Below are 18,481 nucleotides of genomic sequence, written 5' to 3' on the forward strand. Positions count from 1 at the left end.
CCGTTATCCATTTGGGGGTAAGGTCTGTATGTACTACAAAGCGATGTTATAGGAATGAAGAATTGCTATTGGAGTATATACAGGCTGTCTCAATAAAAATAGGCCCTGTTGATCGGGGGACATAATTTAAAATATCAGCAGTAAAATTAAAACTTTCTTGCAGATTCAAAATTCATGAAGTGTCTTCTATAGATTGGTGCATCAATCATCAAAATCCGTTCATTGTTCACTGAGATAATTGGAAAACTACAAATAGACTAATTTTTGGACCTTTCCAATGGGACAATACACATTAACAATAATGTGCTGCATTGCAGTTTAGAATTGAAGAAATTAATGAAGTTAAGGTTGACTAAGTATTGTTGGTCGAAACAGCCAAAAAGATCGATTTTCATTATCTAAATCATTATAATTATTGAAAAATAACACTGACCTTGATGTTTTGCAAAACTTCATACTTTGAAAACTTGATTTATTGTTGTTTTGCAAAAGTTTTGACGTTTTGCAAAAGTTTCATCACTCTTTACAACATAACTCGAGAACCACAGGACCTACAAAAGTATATCTGTAATATCAATGTAATTTTTGCCAAAGCTCACTGCCATTCGCAATATGATGTGAACTACCAAATCGCAATAGTTTGAAATAGTGTTAAACAAAGAACAAGAAAACCTACACTAGTATCCAATAATTGCTTTTACCATGTTTATTGCAGTCTATTTTATTTCCTATAAAATAACCTTATCTGTTAGTTACGAATCAACTGCATTGTTGCTAACTGCGTTACTATTTTCTTCACATAAATGACAATCAACACGCTTTATCTCGCTGCTTGACTCTAAAGAAAACCACTTTAAAAAATCATCTCGAGATAATTCGAGATAAACTGATTATCTCAAAACAACCTGATTATATCGAGATAATTATCTCGAGATAACCTGATAATATCTTGAGATAAATATTTTAAAAATTACATGTCGCTGCCCGTTGATTATGTCTATTAGATTTCGCCATGCATATGAAAGTATATTTGTCGAAATGACAAGAATTATCCAGTCTGTGACACAGACCCGTGTACCTGTAATTACAAATGCCGTGCGTGTCTTGAATTTTGAAATTAGAACTATAGTGTGTATATCAAGGGCAAATAAAAACAATGCCCGTGACGATTGTTAATGTTGTAAGGTAAAAACTCGGGTAACTTCTGATTAAGTGAAGAACATGTCGTAGCAAGTCATGTGTATGATCCTCTACTGACTGACAATTCTACACCCTCTGTGGTCGGAATTTGTCCAACCGGAATCATCAATCACTATTCTGATGATGCTTGTTGTCCATAAAAAGTGGAACCGTCAAACTAGTGAGTAAATTTCCGTTTCGCTTAGAAGAGATTGTATATCCTCAAACCTGACGAAGCTATTCAGTGATGTTATATGTTGCATCGCGTAAGAAAGGGAGGTAGAGAGGAGGAGAGGGAGTAGTGGGCAGGGAGGTGTAGTGGTGGTAGCCAAGAGGGATGGACAGCTCCCACATGAGACATCTTATTCTCCTGGTTCTTTCCCAGTAGGATACTGTAGGATCCCTGTAGGATACAGAGAAACCCTGACAACGCCACTAGGGAGGGGAAAATAGGAGTGCCCATAAGTGGGAGTGGGGCATTAAAGGAGGTGGTAAAGTTGAGAGAGCAAGTATATATGGAGGGGAGAGGGAAGGGGGGGCGGGAATGGGGACGGAGGGAGGGAGAGGAAACAGGAGGGGAAGGGAGACAAATAGAGATTAACATTGGCTCTCAACATAATCCCTGTTGAGAAGGGTCATCGCCTGGCGAGTCCATTCATGCTTATTCAAACGAAGCGCGTAAGGTAGAGTATTTTGTCTTGAAGTGTGACCAGTGACCCACTTGACCAAGCAAACGCATGCCCTTCTTTTGATCGCCCATGGATACATATGTCATGTGTTAAGCGACAAAACTCCATAAAACTGAATAAGAAATCCAATCGATATTCATTTCGTAAATTCGCCGAAATCTGTTTTCCGTACTTCCGGTTTACACTGGTTTAAAGGAAAATATGCCTTGCATCGTGTGTGACACGGCTTTTTAGTCTCAGTGGAAACGAGTGGGGTAACGGTGAATCGGATTGTGATCTGTATTTTGTACCCTGAAAACAACGGTTCAAAAAGGTCGTACACCCAGTATAAACACGCTGTATTAAACAACAATTGACGCGCTATTTGCCTGAACTATAGTAAAGAATAAGACTAAAATTAGTTTTAAGAGTCCATTTAAGTATACGACATCTTGATATTTGTTTGAAAAGAAATCAATAAATTGTCAACAAGATATTGTAAGTTAGAGTTTGGATGCACACGACGCAATCACAGTAAATGCACAAATTATGCCAATGCCTTCTTCATGAATGCATGCCATGTCAAGTTACTAATGGATGTCGTGTTATCACAAACACGATTTACTCAAGATTTACTTTAAAATGTAAAGCTGAACAAAACGGTATGATATTGAAATATCGATACAATAACAGTTTTGTACCATCACTAGCCATGATGCAGTATGGTAGTTGACCAGGTTAAGGTGAATGTCTGCAGCTCCTTTTTTCATCAGGAAACAACGAATCTGTATTTCTCGTCGGTTATAGTCATCCTTGCTGTTAAACAACCTGATAATTTTGGATTATTCTGAAATATACATTTTGTTTATTGGACTTTGCTTTCTCATTTGACACCATGTTCGTGAAAATCGAGCAAGAATGGGCCAAGATATGCGCCTCTAACCCTTCCCCAAACAAATCAAAAGTTGCAATTTTAACTGTTCAATTTTTGTGCCTGTTACAATATGCTTTATTGATTGGCCCGTGGTGTTTGTGTGCAATACAACGATGCGTTCCCATTGAAAATCGTTGAAATTGCAACTTTTGATTTTGGGGTTTGACGGTTTGGAGGCACATATCTTGGTCAATTCTTGTTCGATTTCCACGAACAGAGTGTCAAATGAGAAAGCAAAGTCCAATTAACAAAATGTTTATTTCAGAATAATCCAAAATCATCAGTTTGTTGAACAACAAGGATGACTATAACTGACGAGTTTCTTTTTTGTGCCTGGTGTATTAATACTGTCGAATACTGTCTTTTACCGTCCAACTGGTAAGGCAAAGACCTTTTTAGAGCCATTCTCCTCTATCGTGTTTGTATGCCACATTCTGTGTAATTCAGAAATAAGAGATCTGTAAGAATATAAACTAATCTGAGAGAAACTAGTCGGAGAGAAAGAATTAAATTAGACATTTCCATCTACATTGAAATTGCAAATCTTAAAATGCCGATGAAATAGTCATTTAAATTCAATTTTAATAGATTATTTATTTATAACAATCTATCTATTTATTTTATAATAATCTATTTATCACATGTGTGTCATACACAAAAATTAAAACTCGAACTAACCTGTAAATAGAGCTAAACTAGTATCTTTAATTAATCTAGTTTCACAGAGACAACCGCATTTTGACTTTCAAGGAAGTGTCATTATAATGAATTTACCGCCCGACAAAGCACTACGCGTGTTCCATTCTTAAATAGCTAGCGCGGAAAATATTCACAGTCAAATCGAAACTCACCCGATCATGCCTAATTGAAAATATTGTCAGGAATCTGCTTCCCTAATTTCTGGAATTACATTACATATATTGTTCCAAAACATTATATCAATGCTCCATGCATTTGGATGGCCGTAAAATAAAAAAACATCAAGCATGATCTCCTGGAGTCGATTGGACATCAATGACTATGACTACAGATGTTCGCAGTATGTTTTACGTTTTGAAACGGTTTTTGGTAGATTATTGTGCAGAAAGATTAATTTCATTAAATTAAAGTTCATTAAGATGAACTTTACCTCGGCACGGATTTATAAATTAAAGCAAGGTTAACATTTACTCTTTATTTCTTTGTCACATATGCACCAAAAAAGTTGTACTTTATGGATATTGTTTCAAAGTAAAATGCATCTAAAATGGGTTGAGATCGGGACTAGACTTCTCCGTAGTCCACTTGCCAATTGTACACTACTCTGGCTATTACATTTAAGCATAAAACTCTGATTTAATTAATGTGTGCACAATTGATAGATTTTCACAACTGATCTTTTCAGTCACCGTACGCCCTCTGTTTGTTAGCTTCCCAAGTGGACTACTGACTTTGCCTTGAGAGTTAGGCCAATTTCTGGCCTAACTAAAATTGGTGATGATGTAATGCATCTTTAAAAATGAATCTGGCTTGTGATTGGTCGCCCAGATCTCGTTATTGTTTAAATCCTCCCGACGCGTACTGGTACCATTATAACTATACATGGTACACAACTATCTAGGGAATGCGGCGCTTTTGTGCTGGTGGATGAACGTATGCATCTAGCGCGTATTGTACCACCATGCTTAGTCTTGTGGTTAGATTTTATTGATAAACAAGTATGATTGACAGTGTGTGAGTCCTGGGGTAAAGTTCTGCTTAAAAGTGAAAGTCCATAGTCGGTTTTTCGGATAATAAACTGGCAGATTCTAAAATTAGAATTGTTCAGTATTGAAGTGCTAGTGTCATTATAATTATGCCATTATGATATGTTGCATTCAATAATATTAGCTTACGTAGGGCCTATACTTTACTTTTACTGTCACAATTATAATTATATAGCCTAAACTTTTTCATAACCATTTTATACTAGTATTTTGATGTAGGCCTACTAAATATCAGTATAATTTCGAGTTCAACTGAATGCGTTCATCATGATTAATAACATTTTTATTTATCAAAAATCGACTATGGCATAGTCTAGATCGGGACATGCTCCTTTTGATTATGAAAAGAGGTTACATACTGCAGTTACTGTCCATTTTCCTATACACAGTACACGCTGCTCTCACCATTGACGTATGACCCCTACAAACAGTGCATGCTAGATGTATAGGGCATTGCCTAGTTAACGTCACTGTGTGAAAAGTAACCGGCCAATATTTTTTGTACTCTCTAAAATTCTAGAATATATAGTTTTGTAACATGTCCTAAATTTTTAGCTAATTTAGATGTTTGGAACTATTCGCACTTTGGTGTTTTAATAAGGAAGGGGACGGCATGCCTGCAAAATTCTCTGTGTAAATCGAATGCAACTTTAAGTGACTATCACTCATTTTGTGGACCACTCTCTTCCGAAGGGCATTAAAACTAAACCATTTGACAGATATTTTTTGTACTTGCTGTCAATCAAGAATAATGTATACATTACATGTAGGCTAAAACCTGAGTAGGCAGGCCTTCGGAAAATGGTCGTACCTCCCTGATATGTAAATGATAGATAACAAAAAAAACTTCCCAAATCTGTCCATAACTTTGATCAGTAGAGAGTATCAGGGGATTTCAAGAGGGTGATTATTGATTGGCAAGTGACATATTTGGGCATAAGTGCAGCCCACCATTCAATGTGGAGGATGGACTAGACTTTATCGATTGATTTTGCTGGAGTTATTTCCTGTTAACCAGGTGTAAGTACTGCAAAGGTCAAATCATGTTTGCTGTGCAGCATAACTACACTATGATTGGTAATAACAACCTTTGGGCGGCCTTCCTTGATCCTGTTGTTGGTTACATAGTAGGTACTGTAAATGTTGTCATCTATGACGTATTGGTGGGCGTAAAATGATAACACGGACAAGCACAATACGTCTGCCTTAAAGTGGAACCAACATGTCCATTTTCCAGTAACACTATTTTTATGAGGACAGATTAGTGACATTCACCCGCAAGACAGGGATTTTATTGCACCATATCCCACAATGCAAATTGATTCAGGTGACCTTCAGGGGCAGGTGGTGTAAGCTTACATTTATGCAGGATTTCTAAGTGTTAAGTTCTAGTGCATGCATGATGGGATATTATCTGAGATTGGGATGTCTTGCTATGTGGTAGGTAAATGTTACAACTTTACCATATACATTCCAGGGTTGGACTGGCCAACGTTGTTTCTCCTTAAATTAGCATCATCATAATTATGTTTATATTCGGAACGCAATTGAGGCTATCACAACTAATATTTGAATGTAATGTTTACCATATTTACCTTGCAGTGGAATTTGATTGTACGGAGATTTAACGAAGAGTATCCCTACTGCATTCCCACATGTCAAGAACATAGCCCAATTAAATTTATATCGACGAGCAAGCTGCTAAGGTATATCAGTAAATATCTAGGCTATAATAATAAAAAATATTATTTTATCAGATGGATAGCTAGTTCTACCTTTCAAATGATATTTCTCTCCTATAGTTAAAAACACCCCAATATTTAAGATTGGCTCTTTGCAGGACTACATTGGATTCAACATTCGTGATTTATTCATTCTTCTTTTCCTTCTTCGGACACCGTCAATCCTGGGGATTGGCTACCACCTGGCTGCATCTCCTTACTTTCTGCCAAGCTGTTCTATTCTGAGCTATATGCTTGGCTTACATTATGTTTATTATGTCCATTCTTTGATGTTGTCAAACCATTGTTTCTTCTGTCGTCCTCTCTCGCCTGGGAGGGCGAGTTAGCGCAGCGGTAGTTCCCTCGCTTTGCACCACTGAGGTCCCGGGTTCAAGCCCCGGCGCGGCCCAAGGACTCATGTGCACTTGGTTTATCCCGATTCCATGCTCGCTCTCGCAGGTTTTCTCCGGGATCTCCGGTTTCCTTCTGCTTTCAAAAAATCGGTGATTAGTTGTTTGGTTATCAAAAACTTCCTTAGCTGCACAGATAATTGGTGGATGTTACAATCTAAGTGCGGATAGGTCTGCGCCTGAGGTTCGGCTGCAACTGGCCTAGATGATGCGATCTGATTGTGATGATTCACCATGGCAGCGAAATTACAGCGCTTTGAATCCTTCAAGATCTAGCTGGAAAAAGGCGCTATACAAATCCGAAATTTAATTTATTTATTTTTTTCCCTTCAACTTTCCTTTTATTACCTGGAGTGTTAGTGCACTGCTACTTCCTCTATACCAATACCAGTACACTCTATACCAATACCATTACACTCTATACCAATACCAGTACACTCTATACCAATACCAGTATCTTGATCAGTTTCATTTTCAGTTCTGTTGCAAGGTGTCGAGCATTTCACAGATCCTGAATTTCAATCATTCTTCCTTTGGCTATTCTAATCCTGGCTTTGATGTCTGCCGTGAAATTTGCATTTGATGTTTTCATCGTGCCCAGATGCTTGAAGTGGTTGTTCAACTCCATCTATTGTAATGTTGTACTTTTTCCCCTTCTGCTTCTGCAACAAGAAGTTTTGTTTTCTTCACATTGAGTTTGAGATTCATGTCTTTGTCAGTCATATCTATCGCTGTTGCCAATCGTTCTATGTCATCTACGGTTGTTTTAAGGAGTGGGGTATCGTCTGTATATCGGAGGATTGAGATTGCTATGCCTCCTACTTTGATGTCATAAGTATCCACATCAGCATCCTTCATCATCGCTTGTGTATGTCACGAAAAGATATGGTGATGCAATGCAGCCCTGTCTTACACCTTTGGTCATGCTAAACTCATCTGTATTAACCATTCCACCTCATCTTTCCTCTCTGGTTTACATACTAGGATTGTAGCAAAAACACAAGATGTACTGGGAAGCCAATTTCTTCCATTACAGCAAACAGTTTGACGTGGCTGACTGAATCAAACGCTTAATTGAATAATCAACAAACCTGAAGATTTCATCACCTATTTCAAGTATCTTCATCAGTATCTGGAGGCACACCAACATGTCTCTGGTTCCTCGGTCTTTCCTGTAAGCAGCTTGTTCTTCTTGAAGTTCTTGCTCCAGTTTTGCTTTCAGGCGATATATGATGACCATCATAGCTGATGAGTGCGATGGTCATGTAGTTGGAAAGTTATAAACTCATAATGTATTGCATTTGCTATGGAATTATCGAACTCAACTTCGTCTCGTCCAATATTTCCATAGCTTATCCTGCAATATATTCCGGTATCGCCCTCAAGCCATCAAATATTATATCCGTATTGTGTAGCCATTCGTGTATTTTACACAAGATTGGTAGAGGAATTCAATCGGACGAGTTTGAAAACGGCGAATGAAATTGTAGACATGGGAATATCGTCTAGGGAAGTACCTCAGACAAATGACTTGTGGATTATATGTGTATTAAGAGAAGGTCTATTCTCACAGGCATAATGCAAAGTGATGTAATCATGGTAATGGGAATGAAGAATTGCTATGGGAGTCTAAAGTAGTCACATCACTCATTCAGCAATATTTGAGCATTAGCCTACAAAGAATGTGTTAATGGGGAAACTGCCCGCAAAGTATCAAATTCATTGGTAGAATAATAAATAAGTGGTACATCAAATATTTTTTCCCTGTATGAAATTAAATCTGACTTTCAGAACGCAGACATGTTTAATGAAGTAGTGTTTTGGGGAAAACCGCTACTCGCAGGTACGTATAAATGCAAAGAGGCGTAGCGGTAATGAAGGATTAATTTGTGGTATCAAAGTTTATAAATACACTACGAGATTCTTAAATTGGCGTGACAGTGTGTTGACACTGGCACAGATGGGATCCCACAGTGTAAGTAGTCACGTCATCCATTCTATAATATTTGTTGCAGATTACAAAGGATACGTTATCGGGTGAACTGGCCACAAAGTATTAAGGTCAAGGATATATATTGATAAGGAAATTAACGACATACGTTAAGTTTTGGGAAATCATCCATTGACGTTGTCATTTGTTTATGATCAAATGTTCACATGATCACCTTGAGCTGAAAGTTCAAATGAATTTATCACATTTGATAAGTAAATCATTATAATCCCTTTGAGTTTGATATTTTCCTATTAACTTTATGCGTATAGTTTCATGCTCCATGTTAAACCAAGAACAGGAAAACCTACACTGCTATCAAAATTGCTTTTATTACAGTGTATTTTACTTTCTATAAAATAACCTAATCTGTTTGGAAGTTACGCATCAACTGCATTGTATTGTGATCCTCTTCCTCCTCCTCATTTAATATCATCGTTACTATTTGCTTCACATAATTGTTTTAACTATATTTGTGTGGGGGTGTGTGGGGGTGTGTGTGTGTGTGTGGTTTGTATTTTGTTCACGCCATGCCTGGTGGTCAGTAAAAGCCCCAGTTGTCTTGGATGTTTGATGATTTCTTTATTCCTTTGAATTTGTATGTTTAAATTGTTTGAATAAAGATGATTGAATACAAATAAATCAAACGTACACAAATGCATTAAACAACTTACATATCTTAATTGTCTTTTAGATTTCACCATCTTTGACAGAAAGTATTGTCAAAGTGCCAAGAATTATCTAGTCTGTGAAAATATTGAAATGAGAACTATAGTCTATATATCAAGGACAAATAAATCATTTACCGGTATTGGTTGTGCTCGCCTTGGTGTATTTTACCTGCGACGCAGGCCGCGATATTAAAGTGTTGACTGTTAATGTGGCATGGTAACATCTTGCATAAATTCTGATTGAATTCTGATTGAATTTGATTGTACGGAGGTTTAATGATGAGTATTCCTACTACATTCGCGCATGTCAAGAACATACCCCAATTAAGAAACTCAATTAAATTTTTTATCTACGAGTAAGCTGCAGTAATATATCTAGGCTATATCTAAGACGGGTGGCAAGTTCTACCTTTTATATAGTTGAACAAACCCAATATTTCAGATTGGCTCTTTGCAGGACTAGTATTGGATTCAACATATATATATATCGTTACATTCGTGATTTATTCATTATAAACTCAAAATATATTGGATTCGCTATGGAATTATCGAACTCAATATATATATATATATTATATCGCCCTCAAGCCATCAAATATTATATCAGTATTGTGTAGTCACTTGGGGATTGGTCCAAGATTTCAATTCACTTTTTCCCTGCACGAGTTTAAAAACGGCGAATGAAATCTGAATGAATTCTGACGTAGACATATTGCCTAGGGAAGTACACCAAGCTAGAGACTTGTGGCTTGTGTGTGTATTAAGGGAAGGTCTGTTAATGCAAAGCGATGTAATAGGAATTAAAAATTGCTATTGGATTCTATTTCACTTATTCAGCAATATTTGAGCATTAACCTACAAAGAATGTGTTAATGGGGGTAGAATAATAAAAAGTGGTACACCACATACTTTCTCCCTGTATGAAATTTAATTTTACTTTCAGAACGCAGACATGGGAATATCGCTTTGTGAAGTAGTTATGTGAGAAAACCGCTACTCGCTTGTATAATGCAAAGATGCGTAGCGGTAATGAAGGATTTAATTTATGGTATCAAAGTTCATATATACACTACAGGATTCCGAAATTGGAGTGACAGTGTGGTGACTCTGGCACAGATGAGGATTCCGCAGTGTAAGTAGTCACGTAATTCATTTAACAATATTTGAACATCGCAAAAGATACGTTATCAAGTGAACTTTCCACAAAGCATCAAATTCAAGGACATATAGAGATAAGTGTTAAAATAACGACATACGTACGTTAAGCTTTGATAAATCATCTATTGACGTTGTCATTTGTTTACAATCGAGTGTCCACATGGTCACCTTATAATGAAAGTTAAAATAAATTGGTCATATTTGAGAGGTAAATCATCCCTTTGAGTTTGGTTTTTTTCTTTTAACTTAAAGTTTCATGCTCCATGTTAAACCAAGAACAGGAAAACATGCACTTCTATCAAATATTACTTTTATTGCAGTTTATTTTGCTTCGTATAAAATAATATAATCTCTTGGAACCAACTGTAGTGTATTCCTCATCATTATCATCGTTACTATTTGCTTCACATAAATGTTTTAACTATATTTGTGTGTGTGTGTGATTGTGTTTTGTTCACGCCATGCCTGGTGGTCAGTATCCGCCCTAGTTGTTTTGGATGTTTGTTGATTTCTTTATTCCTTTGAATTTTTATGCTTGAATTCTTTGAATATAAAAGATGATTGAACATAAGAAAGTCAAACGCTTTACCCAAAACTCGCTGCTTGCATCTAAATATGCGAATTTTAATTAAGTACATATTATTGGTTATTTGATTATGTAAAGTTTACTCTAAAGAAACCACTCCCAGCAGATCTGTACACACCTGCATAAACAACTGTTACATATCTTGATTGTGTCTTTAAGATTTCATCATCACTTTTAAAAGTATTGCCAAAATACCTAGAATTATCTAGTCTGCGATACAGACCCGTGAATACAAATGCGTGCCTTGAATTTTGAAATTAGAACTCTATATATCAAGGACAAATAAACCATTGGTCGTGCTCGCATTTATATTATATTTTACCCGCGACGCCGGCCGCGATATTAAAGTGTTGACTGTTCATGTGGCATGGTAAAATCTTAAAAGCGTAAATTCTGATTAAGTAAAGAACATGTCGTAACATAAACTACTGAAAACACTCTCTTCACCTTGGTGAACTAGCTCTTGGTGTACACGAGGCTATAAAAGCTTATTAAGGCGTAAAATTTGGCGGCATGAAATGTGGCGGCAATTCACAACAGCATCGCATAAGTAATAAAACCTTGATACTTTTGAGTTTGTAGGTACTTCGACTGTTTGCGAAACGTTACATTAAAATTATTAGGTGGTTTGAGGTAGAATTAGCCCCGTTCCCAAACCGCGACACCTCTCGAATAGCGAGCGAAGCGAGCACCGAGCGTTGGTGGAATATCTTAGGTATCAGAAAACAGCACAGAGCCTGTGCTAGTTTGAGGCAGTGGCTATACACTTGGGCCACATTATACTTAGGCAAGGGCTTTATTTACCTTGCCTCCGCGCTAGGGATACACCTTTGTTGGAGGGTAATGATTCTAATGTATCTCAATGGCATCGGAATAAAAGAAAGTGTACTGAACTGCTGATATATGGGTACCGTAAGATTGTTACGAGTCGTACTTGACTCAAGGTCAAAATCACCTTTTACCCGAACTCACACGAATGCACAACACAAATACACTGTTTGGTTAGGCTAACAAAATCTAAGTCTTTAATTGAAAGCACGTTATGATTGGTATAATATATGACAACAAATGCACATACACAATAATCAAATATAATCACTCTTTATCTATTTTGTACTTAGCCAGCATTCTTCTTGGCGATCATAAAGTTCTTGCAATGTTCTGGACGACTGATGTAATATATCCTTATTCACTTGTCCTGCGAAAATCAGCGAAGTCCAGTTAACACTTGAGTTTATGAATATCCTTGCGTATGAGATCCTCACATAAAAATGGCGTTGCTTTCTCCTTGCGTTGCTTTCTCCTCCAAACTTAACTCCTTGCGCTGCTTGCTCCAAACTCAACTCCTTGCGCTGCTTTCTCCAAACTTGATGCTATTTCCACCTTTCACACAATATCTCCAGGAAGCAGGACTGCGATGCAGTTGTCCCCACTTATTTTGACAGTTGCGTTGAATCAAAACACCAGACTTCAGCAAGTCGACAGAAGAATATATTTTCCTTTCTTGGAAGAAGTACGTTCTTTGACGTATTCTAGATCTTCTCCGACAACACCGGCAAATAGTAGTACTTTGACTACATAAAATATTTCTGGTTTGCAATTTCCTTTCTTTGAAGGAATTGGACTGTAAGCATATTAGCTAGCTAGCCCAGATCAACACTATCAACTGTGACAATAATTATGTTTACATTTTCTTATATATCAAGCATGGGAAAAACCCCATTCTATTATGGGCCATTTACTACCCTCACACTATGCTCAATCTGGGAAATTCCCAAGTCTTACTTATACCATTAACCTTTCTCATTACATCACTTCCTGAGGGGAAATCCCATTACATCACTTCCTGAGGGGAATCCCATATATGATGTCTTCTCACTTTACAATCTCAAGGGGGTTTCCAAATATTCCAAATTAGATATGATTCAACTTGTTTTGCTCAATTTGAGAGGGGAATTCCCAAAATGTCATCACTCATGTAACTTTGTAAACAAAGATAAATCATCAAATTAAATTACTCAGGGCACATCACAAGATGAACAGTGTGTTAGCGAAGTTTTGATTTGTCTTTTTGGTTTTCATTTTTAAAGGCATAGTTTATATAGTTTGTAGGCAATTCTGTACAATAAGATTGTTGTAACTGTTAGAGTGATATATTAATTATTATAGTCAAACGTTTTTGTGGTACTTAAAACACCGGTTCAAGTTAAAATTAAAGTAAAACAAAAACATTTAGAAATTAAAAGTAAAACAACAATTGCCGCGCTCTTTACCTAAACTATATTAAAGAGTAAGACTCAAATTTTTTTATCTTTCGACAGAGTAAGACTAAAATTAGTTTTCGAAATCCATTATACGACATCTTTTTATTACTTTGAAAAGAAATTAGTAACTGTTAACTGACTGGTCAATATTGTAAACTAAGGTTCGGATGCACACACCACATCACATTAAATGCATTACGTCAATGTCTTCTGCCAGGTCAACTTACTAATGGATGTCGATCAGAAACACGATTTACTAAAAACCTACTCAAGACTTTACTATTTACTCGATTTGCTAAGCGTTCTTTATGAGCTGATCAAAACGGTATGATATTGAAATATCGATCCAATAATAGTTTCGTCCCATCACTAGCCATGTGAAACTTATGACCAGGCTAAGGTAAAGGTCTACAGCTACTTTTTCGTCAGGAAGCAAAAAACTTTGTATTTCCTTGTACCGATTTGTATCATTTGTTTTATGTCTTTTTTATGGTGCTAACAAAGACTTTCTTTATAATTCTTCTTGGTCGTCAGTACTTTTCGTTAGCCCAATCGTAGCCTTTGTGAAGGCGGTATTTCTCCGAATCTATAATATTTCCATCACATCAATCTTGAAGTTTGCGATTGGTACAACCATGCAAGTACATTGTATTTCTTGTGTTACTGAGTAAAATGTATGTCTAGCATTTGTCCAATCCTACTCTGCCTTATAAATCAACTGCTATGGGTTTCCAGGCTACTGTCTGAATCATCTGTAAACTACTGACGAATACTGCCCTATTTCCCTCCAACTGGAAAGAAGAAGGCGCTTTGGAGCCATTACCCCTCTATCGTGTTTGGTTTGTGTACCACATTATGTGTCACTCCGAAATAAGAGATTTGCAAGACTAACTATTTACTAATCCGATTATTAGAACACATTAGTGAATAGTCGGAGAGACCGAATTATCTTAGATTTTGACAAATTCCATCTAAATTGAAATTGCAAATCTTAAAATTCCGATGAAATAGTCATTAAAAATTCAATTTAAATACATTATTATTCCAATGCACACACGTAACATCTCTAAAATAACACTTCAACTATACTCTAATCAAGTTAAAGTAGTCCAATCAAAAGCAAAACTAGTATTTTTAATCTTTATTTGTTTCGCAGATACGAATCGCATTTTGACTTTCTAGAAGTAACCAGATATAATGAATTAACCGATGTGAAACACGTCCATTTACCTCCCGACAAAGCCCTACGTGGGTTGCATTCTTGAATCTTTGCAGTCAAATCGGAATTCACTCGCTTATAAGTGAACATGTTGTCAGGGAGCTGTTGTCTAAAGTACTGAATGATATTACATACGTCGTATGTCGTTCCAATATTTACATAAAACATTAAATCAATGTTTCACATTTGGATGGCCGTGAAGTAAAAATACATCAAGCATAATCTTCGGGAGTTGCTTGGAACATTAGTTTCGCACAACGTGACTATGACGGATGTTGAACAAACCCAATATTTCAGATTGGCTCTTTGCAGGACTATTATTACATTCGTGATTTATTCATTATAAACTCAAAATATATTGGATTCGCTATGGAATTATCGAATTCGACTTCATATCCTCCGAAATTTCTATAGCTCATCATGCAATATTATATACAGTCTGTCTCGAAAAAAATTGTGCAAGTGAAAAGCGCCCTCTTTGGCAATTAGAAAATACCGTTGTGACATACAGCTTACATCAACGTCAAGGGCGGAGAGTCTTAGCTCTCAAACACCGTTTAGTCTGTTCAAGTTGCTTGTTTTAAGCTCGAGATATGTTTAATTAACAACAAAAAGGTAAAATCACAATTGTGCCACTTTTACTAGGGAGGACGGCTGTACATGTAAATCAATGATATACATTTTGTCACATCAAGTTTATCAAGAGTTTCTTCGTAAGGTCAAAAGAATGCATCAATTACACAACAATACAAAATTGTTTTTACTGTTTTATCATGATACAGGTATAATGATTCTCTTTTTCCATTTAAAAGAGATTAAAAGATAAATAAATATTACAACATTGTGCTGTGAAATTAAATACATGACTGTGCATGTCAGTGATTTTATCATGGTAAATACTGTTTTCTTTGTCACTCAAGACATGTTAAAAGACAAACAAATATTGCACACTTATAGGTTAATGATCGCGTATTACTTGTTGGGAGAGAAATTAGACAAAATAAAGCATGCGCGCTGATGTTGATGCGTCTAATACAGGGGAGAGTGCATTAGACGCATCAACATCAGCTGTCATTGATTTACATGTACAGCCCTCTTCACTAGTAAAAGTGGCACAATTGTGATTGTACTCTTTAGTGGTTAACTAGACATATCTCGAGATTAAAACAAGCAAATTGAACAATCGAAGGTATAAATGCAAAGAGGCGTAGCGGTAATGAAGGATTAATTGTGGTATCAAAGTTTATAAATACACTACGAGATTCTTAAATTGGCGTGACAGTGTGTTGACACTGGCACAGATGGAATCCCATCAGTGTAAGTAGTCACGCCATCCATTCTACAATATTTGTTGCAGATTACAAAGGATACGTTATCGGGTGAACTGGCCACAAAGTATTAAGGTCAAGGATAGATATAGATAAGGCAATTAACGACATACGTTAAGCTTTAGGAAATCATCCATTGACGTTGTCATTTGTTTACGATCGAGTATTCACATGATCACCTTGAGCTGAAAGTTCAAATGAATTTTCACATTTGATTAGTAAATCATTATAGTCCCTTTGAGTTTTATATTTTCCTTTTAACTTTGTGCGTTACTGAATATAGTTTCATCCTCCATGTTAAAAATGTTTAAAATTGCTTTTATTGCAGTGTATTTTACTTCCTATAAAATAACCTAATCTGTTTGGAAGTTACGAATCAACTGCATTGTAATTGTGATCCTCCTCCTCCTCATCATCATTATCATCGATACTATTTGCTTCACATAAATGTTTTAACTATATTTGGAGAGCTTTGTTTCAAACCCCCTTACATCCACTCTGGACTTTTTGAGAAAAACAGCTTTTTTTGTTCGATTTGATTCAATTTAGGTTCGGATAAAGTATTGATGAATAGAATCTAAAAGAATAGTTTTGGTACAATTTTCAAGCCTTCCTATTTATTTTATTATATATTTCTTTAATATCGTGCCTTTTGTGGATGTAAGGGCTTTTGCAACAAAATAAATTTACCCCTTTTCTAGAAACCACTTTTGCATTCAAATTTTTAATTATAAATTTTAATTAAATCCGGGAAAATGACGTTTTTGAGCATTTCCGAAGCTACAGCTTTCGTTAATTACAATGATTTTTTTTTTCAAACATAGTGAACCCAGAATAGTTCCTTTTGGTTTTAATAGTTAAAGAACATTCAAGGCTACTATTATACATCAAGAAATTATTTTCCTAAATTTTTATATTCATTTTAAGTTCAGATTTCCAGAAATTCCCCCGGAAATTCCTAAGGTTTCCCAAACGGGAAATATACGATATCTCAGGAAGGGAAAGTGGTATGAAGGTCAAACAACCACCAAAATGTGTATTTTTTACCACACTATAATGTCATGTCAATAACTCAATTTCAGCCAAAAGTGGATGTAAAGGCTTTTGAAACCCGGGGGTTCTTCAAAAAAATTACGGGGATGTGCCACGCACACTTTCGGATACAGGCTTTCTCTATACCTACTTTTTGCTGTTTGCCAGCCATCAGTATACCAATTTTTCACAAAAAACACCAAAATTTGCCCTAATTTGGCGCATTTAGGGGCACTTTTGCCCAAATGCGCCCAATAGGGCGCATTGGTCTCCACTGAAAACCCACCCATTGATATACCAAAATTGCTGAAAAGGTACCCCAAAACCGTGGCACATCCCCGTATACCTTCAACCAGGAGAACCCCTCCGGGTTTTGACACAGAGCTCTTCAATTTTGTGTGTGTGTGATTTGTGTTTCGTTCACACCATGCCGGGTGGTCAGTCAAGGCCCCAATTGTCTTGGATGTTTGATGATTTCTTTATTCCTTTGAATTTGTATGTTTAAATTGTTTGAATAAAGATGATTGAATACAAATAAATCAAACGTACACAAATGCATTAAACAACTTACATATCTTGATTGTGTCTTTTAGATTTCACCATCCACTTGAAAGTATTGTAAAAGTGCCAAGAATTATCTAGTCTGTGAACATTTTGAAATGAGAACTATAGTCTATATATCAAGGACAAATAAATCATTTACCGGTATTGGTTGTGCTCGCCTTGGTGTATTTTACCTGCGACGCAGGCCGCGATATTAAAGTGTTGACTGTTAATGTGGCATGGTAACATCTTGCATAAATTCTGATTGAATTCTGATTGAAATTGATTGTACGGAGATTTAATGATGAGTATTCCTACTACATTCGCGCATGTCAAGAACATGCCCCAATTAAGAAACTCAATTAAATTTTAATCTACGAGTAAGCTGCAGTAAAATATCTAGGCTATATCTAAGATGGGTGGCAAGTTCTACCTTTTATATAGTTGAAAAAACCAATATTCAGATTGGCTCTTTGCAGGACTATTATTGGATTCAACATATATCGTTACATTCGTGATTTATTCATTATAAACTCAATATATTTTTCAAGTGCAATTTTGATCTCAATATATTTTTCAAGTGCAATCTGGGATTATATGACATCAATCGAGATGATTATGTAGTTTTTAATGGTATTAACAAAGACCGTCCCACCACCAGATTTTCCTCTGATCCTTTGCTGCTGGTAAATCAGCTTTCTAAAACTGAGTGCCACAAGATGGGCTTTTTTCAGCGTATGGTGCCCATTTGGAACCAGCTCCCTAGTATTATCAGATCTACAAATTCTGTTGCTTCATTTAAGCAACAAGTTTTGGAGTTTTAACCAGTCCAAATTTGCTCGCACCTTTGATGCAACTTCTGTTTGCACTTGGACCTCTTTTTGTAATTGTCCAAATTGCAGGCAAATGTAACTTAACCTGCATTTTCCCCCTCTAATTTATTTTCCCCTTCCCTTCTCTTTGGATTTGGTGGGGCAGTCTTAGAAGTGCATAGCACCTGTTCGCTCCAGCCATTCACTGACTTTTAAAACAA

Source organism: Amphiura filiformis, chromosome 5 (assembly GCF_039555335.1).
Source record: "Amphiura filiformis chromosome 5, Afil_fr2py, whole genome shotgun sequence".
NCBI classification, from domain to species: Eukaryota; Metazoa; Echinodermata; class Ophiuroidea; order Amphilepidida; family Amphiuridae; genus Amphiura; species Amphiura filiformis.